Here is an 8307-nt window from a genome sequence, read left to right on the forward strand (position 1 = left end):
ATAGATTTCTATGCATTTTTGTGTGTTTTCATGTCTTTGCGTGAAATTTGGGAAAAAAAAGATTTTTTGGTGTTTTCTGTGAAAAATTATAATTAAAATGTTGTCCACTATTCATATTTATTGAGCAATTTTGAAATAAACTTGTGAAAGTTATTTAAGTGTATTTTTCTACATTATGTGCATGGGGGCCTAAAAGGCCCCCATGACGTTAATATGTATATTTTTAACGTCATGCGTTCTAGGGTTAATGGAGACTTTCCGCATCTGTGCAGGAGGAGCGAGGAGGAGGAGACAGCACTCAAAGAACTTGGTACTCGGTAGGTGAGAGGCTGGCGCAAGTGCAGCATACACTTCCACGAGAACCCCACAGGAACTGCTTCTGTCCACACGGGAATCCCACAGGAATTTCTTCCGTCCCCACGGGAATCCCACAGGAACTGCTTCCATCCCCACGGGATCCCTGCAAAACTACTTCCGTCCCCGCGGGTTCCGCAGGATTCCCGCAAACCCCGTTCCCATTCAGGTCTCTAGTTGAGAATGTCCTGTGCTTCAGGTGTAAACCTAGTGGTCTAGGTCTTTCCCTGCTCCCCCATTGCCACTTTCTGCCTCTCTTTCTATCTTCCGTTATTCTCCTGCCTCTATTTAAAAAATGTCTTGGCTCTCAATTCGCTCAAAGTTCATGTGGCAGTGTTGGAGAGCTATAGAGGTAGAATACAGAATGTCTTATTGGCATCTCACCCTGATATTGTGTGGTTCCTTAAAGGAGTCACTTATCTGCATTCTGTTCTGATATGAATGGTTCCAATTTCTTTGCCGAAGATTGGATCTCCATTTCTGTAAACCAGACTGTGTTTCTTCCTGCTTTTTCCAGGGAGTTCTATTCTGCAGAATAAACTTCCCTGTGCTAGCTTTCTTCTACCAATGATTTCAGGCATTCTGATCAGGTTTTTGTCCTCTTTTTGGGACCCCAGAAAGGTCTTCCAGCCTCCAAAGCAACAGTGGCCCGATGGCTTAAGGAGGCTATTTCTTTTTTTTTTTTGATTTGTTAAACTTTTATTGATATTCCAACATAATATTACACTCGTAACCAATATTCCTATACATATCTCATCTGTAACATTCAAGCTTTGTTAACATTTTTATTTTTCCTCCTCCTCCATTATACCCCGACCCCCCCCCCTCTCCCCTTTCCCACCCTCCCCTCCCCCCATTAGCTCACTTAATCGTAACCATTCCTCCGCATTGGGTTTGTATTTTCCCTTTCGCCTATCAGTCATTTTTTCCATTCCCATCAAGAAATACAATTTGTTTTCCCAATCTTGTCTCGTGGGGCCTGTTCTTTGTTTCCATTTCAATGCTATTGTTGTTTTGGCTGCGGCTAGGCATATACGTTTTATTCGAGTTTGCCAGGCCTTCCCTCCCTTATTCCCGTAACCCAGCAGACACCATTTGGGATCACAAATGAACTGAACCCCTATTACTTGAGTAATTAATCCTGTGACCATTTCCCAAAACTCTTGTATATAATGGGACATTTCCACCAAATGTGATAGTATGTTCCTTTTCCTTCCAGATTAAACATACCGAATTGTTGACACATCAGATGCTGGATTCATATTGGAGGTTCCGAGTACATACAGTGTTCAACCAGTGGTACACTGAATGGTAAGCTCTGGTATAAAAAGGAGGTACTTTGCTGAAGGGATGAGAGGTCAGTTGGGCTGCTCACAGGAACCGGATGCAGCCTTCTGTTTCTTTCTTTTGTCTTGGAAGCACATGATGCAAGAGGAGACAAGAGTTACTCAGCAGGCAAATAGGCCTCAGTCTGAACCAAGAGGAAAGGCCCTTAGTCAGTGGTGGCAGGGAGCATGTGCCCAGAGGGGCCAAGGAGTAGATGTACATAGTGCATTAGACTAAAGCTTAATATGTAAACAAAATAATATGAATGTGTGTAAAATGGGGGCAAAACATAAAATATGTCCCATAACTTGTTAAAATTCAAGACAAAACTGTTCTGCTCTCTCAACAGGGTGATTGGCATGCAGTTTAAACCAGAGTATAGAACATCACTATAAGAAGACTCTGAACTCTTGAAAGAAATCTTTGATAATGCAGTAATCAAATAAAAAAATATATAACTTACAGTTTAGATGTGGTGGACAAGAATTTTTCTTTTGCAAACAGAGAGTCTGTTATCAACCAGCTGTCTCTCCATTGATGACAGCTGAGAAGAATTCAGCTACTAATAGTAATGCTGTTTAAACTTTTACACTACTGAAATCTTGATGGAGTTATAAAGGCTCGTAGAGCTCATGTCATAGATACACATTAGCAGTTAAAATGATAACAGGAAAAGCATGCTGTGGACTAGCACTACAGATCAATGGAAAGGGAAGTGTGTGTGTGTGGGGGGGGGGGGGTGCTACTAGCCCAGCATGTTTAGAGAACAAGGCAAGACAATAGAAAGAGTTCCCTAACACATAGGGATCTAGGACATGTACTCTCGAACAGCCTATTACAGAAAACTACAGGATTACAGGGATTTGTAGTCTTATCTATTTTAAAGGTACAGGCACTGTAATCTGTTACAGACAATGCTCAGCATATTCACATAAACAACAAATAGTCTGCCTCCTTGCAAATGGGTAGAACACTATTGGGCTCATTTTCAAAAGAGAAAAATGTCCAAAAACTGGCATAAGTCTTTATTTGGATGTTTTTTCTCATAAAAACATCCAAATAGGTATTTTCAAAACCAATTTTTAAGACGTTTTTCTATGACGTCTGTCAGAAGTGCGTTCAAATCACAAGGGGACATGTCAGGGGTGTGTTAAGGGTAGGATTTGGGCATTCCTCAACATTGTACGTTGCTTGGACGTTTTTTAGCCATAATGGAACAGAACAAAACTGTCCAAGACTAACACTAAGACGTTTTGAGCTAAACCTGTTTTTGTAACGAATAAGGCACAAAAATGTGCCCTAAATGACCAGTGTGTATTTCCATCCCTTAGCCACCCAGGGAGGGAAAACACAGATAAGAAAGAGAACTTAGACTCCATTAGGCACAGCCAGTAAATTACCTTTTATTAGCATCTCACAGAGCCAATAAAAATACAAACAAAAGTTCTCTCCCTGAAGCAGGTTGTCAGTCAGCAAATGCGCATCCTGACAGACAAGGACTGCTCTGGTCACACCTCCCGGACATCACATATATATACTGTTGCAAATTCCATTTCTCATAAATCATGTGATTTCCTATAAACTAGCACCATTAGGTTGCCTTATACCATACTAGTAAAAAAGGCCCGTTTCCGAAACCAATGAAACCGGGCGCTAGCATGTGACCTTTTTGTGTGTGTGTGTGTATGTGTCACAGAGTTATTTTGTGTGTGTGAGGGTGCGGTGTGTGTGCAGGTTGTTGATGTGTGTCTTTTTTTGTTTTGTTTTTTGCTTGGGGGTTGTGGGATGTGCTGTGCTGTGCTGGCAAAGTGGGTTGGATTGGTGTGTGGCTTTGAGGGTGCGTTTCTGTTGTATTGTGTGTGTGTGGTTTTGTCTGTCATGGAGGTTTGTGGAGGGGGGTCTTTCTGTTGGTGAAATGTAAATGTGGTTGTAGGGGGGTCAGCCTTTGCTGAGTGGTGGTTTTTTTTTCCCAGGTTTTTTTTTTCTTTGTGTTGTGCTGAGGCAGCAGTGTTGTTTTAGATGGGCGGAAGGTAGAGGAGCACGTTCTTTGTCTGTTGGTAATTTTTGGCCGTTTCAGGGCTGCTATAGGAGAATGCTGGAAGAGAAATGTGCTGTTGGAAGCAGCGCCATCTTTTTCCATTGGGCTGGGGTTCTGGGCATCCTGGAGGTGGGTGACGGCTTGCCTGAGGACGGGGATGGTTGTTTTAAGTTGGCGGAAGGGAGAAGAGCACGGTCTCGGGCCGTCTGGGGGGTGATAGCTTGCCTGAGGCTGGGTATGGTTGGGCACGTTCTTGGCCGCTTCGGCAAAAGAGGAAGGGGGTGGGGAGTTACCTGCAGCTGCCTGAGAAACCATGTATTCTTTGTTTGTTTTGTATTATTAGTTTGCATTTCTGTTGAAGAAAGAGTGGATGCCTTTCGAATGATGGAGGTGGTGCGTCGGTGTGCGGTTGTTTCGTTAGTTTGGCAGCCAGTCTCCAGCGATTCCTAGGCAGGGAAGGAGTACTCCTCCCCCTTCCTTGGTCGCTGTTTGCTGCTGGCTGGGTCGCGGGTAATCCTTCCAGCTGGGCTGCAGCTTGTCCTGTTCGCCCACGTCCCAGATGGTGACGGGCACGTTGTTTTCCGGCTCCTCCAACTCCATGTCAAGCGATCCCAAATATAGTCTTTGCTATAGGCCCTCTGGCACTCTTCAGTACTGGCATTAGGCATTTAAAAATTTCTTCTCCCACCCCCCCCCCCCCCCCCCCCCCCCGGTCTAGTTTTGCACATACCCACAGAAGGAATATTCTTCTCTCGTTCCAGCGGTGGTTCTGTGCTCTCCGTGCTGCACAGATAATGAGCCATTCTGCTGTGGAATTCTCCTCCCTTATTGTCACGTAGTTTCCTCTGATTGGTTCGTCTTAAGTTGCCTAGTGTTGCCTGGGAACGGTGTTGTAATGGTCCTTTGTGTTTCAGAATGTTGAGGGTGTTTTTTCTGATTGGTCCGTCATGCGAGGGCGGGGCAGAGAGACATGGTCAGTGTTGTGGCTTCACCACCATGAATCCATGAACCCTTCAGGGAGTGGCTGAGTGACTTCAGAACGTTGTCTTCAGAACGTTGAGGGTGAGTTTTATTATAGTAGATATGGATTGCTTCTGTATTCTATCAGTCTCTCCTGATGTGTTTGCACGTGAACAGTCTGTGGCCATTGGTTAGTCAGTTATCAGTATAGCGTGCAGTTAGTCACAGAGCAAAAAATTACATAGAGAAGGGAGACAAGGGTATTGTTCTATCTCCCTTAGCCCTCACACTGTGTCCTCAGCCTGTTAGCAACTGCCAAGGTTACCTTATATGAAAGGCATGATCTCAGCTCCCAGCTCCTGAGAAAAGCACTGTATGTTGCAAAGATAACTTGTTAGGCCATCTTGTGAGAACCAAACTGACAGGCCCCAGTAGTAGGCCTGGCCCTTAGCAAGAGGCGTAATATAGGAAGGAATATACATTTCCCTCTTGAAAGGCTGAATAGCGAGGAGCATGAAGCCTTTCACACACTCGGAGCATACACAGAGGTGGTAAATAGGACTGGGTTCTTTAGAGCCAGTGTCACAGAGAGAAAAAGGACACAAGGGATGATTGAGGTAAAAAAAAACTAATGATTAAAACAAAAATAGAATTTAAGGACAAAAATGGGGTACAGGAGAGAATGATGTGTCTAAGGGGAAACATAAAGCAATGGCATGGTATCATGAGTAAAATTAGGCCAGGAACAATTAAAAGTATGGTGGCATATTTCTTACACAAGGACAAAAACCTGAAAAACAATCAACAGAAAAAAAACACAGGATGAGCAGATATACACTAAATTATAAATTGCAACATGTAATATCAAAATTTCTAAAGCCACTTAGCATAAGTAGCGGCCTGCAAACTACCGGTAGGAGTGAAAAAGAAATGCAGCAAGATCAGTGTTAGAAAGTAAACAAAATGTCAACAGAAATAGAAAATCAAGCAGGCATAGAAAATCAAGTGGGCAAGTGTTCAGATATCAGAAGTAGTCCCAGGAACATATAAGTATATGGAACAGTGCCAGAAAAGATCCATAAAAGGAAAAAAAACAGGACAAATGGAATTAAAACAAATAGTTAACATGCATAGCAGCAGCAGAAACCATATGAAACCAAGCAGACAGATTAAGAAGAGAAACAAAGGGTGGGGAGTGAGCAACAAGAATAGAACAAAGAGTTGGAAGAATAAAAAAAAAAAAACCAAAGTCATCATTATGGTAAATACTTCATTATGGTAAAAGTCCAGAATGCAAAGTCCAAAATTAACAAATCCTTCTCAAGTTCCAAACAAAACAGTAGGTGAAGGGTGAAAATCAGATGGTTCCAGGAAGAATCTCCTCCAAGGAAAGATGATGTTGGGGTAAGAGTCCAAATGCAAAACTGTCCTGATTAGACAAGAGCAGTGTCATGTGGATTAGACCCTAAATGCTCGCTTCGGTTATTCTTTTCTTCACTGGTTTGAGACGAGGGTTCCTATTGAAGCACCTCTCCTGTGCAGCCGGGCTTACCCTGGCGAGAAGTTGGTCAAATCTGGTTGCTTAATGTCAGCACCTGGGTCTGCTACCTTCTTGTAGTGCGATTTACAGCTGTGGGGGTACTCAGGAGTACTTGGTATGGACCTTGCCAGCGAGGTGAAGCCCAATTTTCTGTCTTGATGACCTTGATAAGGACCTAGCCGAGCTCAATAGGTTCAGGATCTGTGAACACCAGTGACCAACAACAGAAAATGAAAAACAGTTAGGATGGAGGCAGTAAAGGGATGGCCCCCCAGTGGGTTTGTGTAGGGACAATTTCAAACAGCTCAAAACAATCTCCCCATTTGCCTAAAAAAAAAAAACAACGGCGCGAATCTCTATCTAGTATCTGATATGAGATCAGCCAAAAGTATACTAATTCTCCCATATTAGGTCTAGGTCAAGTTTAAGTACAACAATCCCATAGAGGTCAATAGTTTCTAAAATATCAGTATCATCAGGATCAGGGTCCTAACTCAAAGGAGACATGAGAGAGTTAAAAGGGTAAAGCAGTTCTTGCACAAATGTTGGAGTAATTTTGCAGCTTTACAGCAGTGGCTGACAAGGCCTCAATTTGCTTCCAAGTTATGTGTGTAAACTGATCTGGAATGACATTAGACAGAGAAGTATTGGGGAAACTGGTATGCTGTGAATATTCTTGTTACCATCCCTCTTGTGGAGTGCCTGATCCAGGAAGGGTACTTCTTTATCTATCTGTAAAAGACTGTCTTGTAAAGGGACAGTTAGCGTATCTATTATGGGCTGCAGACTCAAAAATGGCTAATCTGCCCAGAAGAAAGCAGCCAGTGGGTGAATGATAAGAGGACATATACAGAAAAATAGAAGCAAAAACATGTGGAAACATATGAGTGTACAGCTAGTAAGCAGACAGAAAGCATTATAACTAAAAATGGAACAGAAATTACATAAAAGCAAAAATCCTGCAATCAGAGCAATAGTGTAATCACTGAGGTAGAGTTCAACAGTTCATCCAGCAAATGGAGCAGGTCTTTAATCACACAAATTAGTCCAAAAATTCTCCTTCCAGTAATACAGCTGTAGGTGTCACTGTTTTCAGACTAGTCTCGCAGCATGCTTCAAAAGGATTGCAAATGTAGTTGAAGTTAATTTGGAATAAAAAAATACAAAAGAGTATACCATATACATTTCCCTGTATAAACAGTACAACATATGTCTTGTTTTAATTTAGGGTTCAGAGACCCCTAGGTTTTGTCTGGTACTGGATCTCAGCTGTCCAGTGACAGAGAGAGCCCCCCCAAGAAGGCTGGAGTGACCTTAAATCTGACTCCATCTCTAAAAAGCACTAGTACTGAGGTAATCAAGAAGTTGTGAAGTTCTAAATGGAATTGCTACTGAGAGAGATGTTAGTCCTCCTCTCAGCACTGGCAAGGGAAAGATACCAGCCTTATGACAAACTGGATTTAGGCTACAGGTTATACAGTGCAGCGAGAGAGAGCTTGATAGAGCAGAAGCATCTATACTTACAGCCTTTGATCATTAAGTGAAGTCCACAGAATATCATTTGGGATGAGGAGTTTATTTGCCAAGATACGAGTCAAATCAGTGATTGACAACAGGTACGTACAATCAATTAATTATAGGCATATAATAATCCAGCTGCAAACAGGTGTTAATTAGTTCCTAATCTTTTATCATTTCTTTTACCAATTAAAGGTTTTACAAGGGAAAGCAATTAGGTAATTTGTCAACTCTGCTGGTCACATTGGTTTCCCTTGGAGAGAGAGAGTGGCAACCCTTCTCTCTAGCTTAAACCAGGAAATACTCTGATTTTTATAGGTGCCCTCAGGATATGGATAATATGACAGTAGATATACCTGATTGGATCTATGCTAATGTCATGGTTACAACTGATTGGCTCATGCTAATGAGTAGCTTTTATCTTGCTAACATGGTTTTGTCTTTAGCTCGCTTGACCACAAATCTTAAGCAAGACCATGGCTGACCACAATGTCACTCTATCCTTTGGACCCCCACCTTTGTGTTTCCTGTTGTTCTTTGCAGTGCTCCAACACTGGGAGTTCAAGCAAGA

The 8307-nt window shown here is 42.4% G+C and overlaps 2 long non-coding RNA genes across 2 annotated transcripts in view; both read left to right on the plus strand.

The window, feature by feature from the left end:
- LOC115463773 overlaps window positions 1-282 on the plus strand; it is a 40003-nt gene extending 39721 nt beyond the window's left edge. The window contains exon 9 of the long non-coding RNA XR_003941074.1: window positions 243-282. This is a non-coding gene — a long non-coding RNA (uncharacterized LOC115463773). The remainder of the gene's footprint in view (window positions 1-242) is intronic.
- Window positions 278-2115, plus strand: LOC115463777. Its single transcript, XR_003941078.1, has 3 exons — window positions 278-317; window positions 1574-1665; window positions 2030-2115. It is a non-coding gene; the product is annotated as an uncharacterized LOC115463777 (long non-coding RNA).
- The last annotated feature ends 6192 nt before the right edge of the window (window positions 2116-8307 follow it).

This window comes from Microcaecilia unicolor, chromosome 2 (assembly GCF_901765095.1).
Source record: "Microcaecilia unicolor chromosome 2, aMicUni1.1, whole genome shotgun sequence".
Taxonomy (NCBI): Eukaryota; Metazoa; Chordata; class Amphibia; order Gymnophiona; family Siphonopidae; genus Microcaecilia; species Microcaecilia unicolor.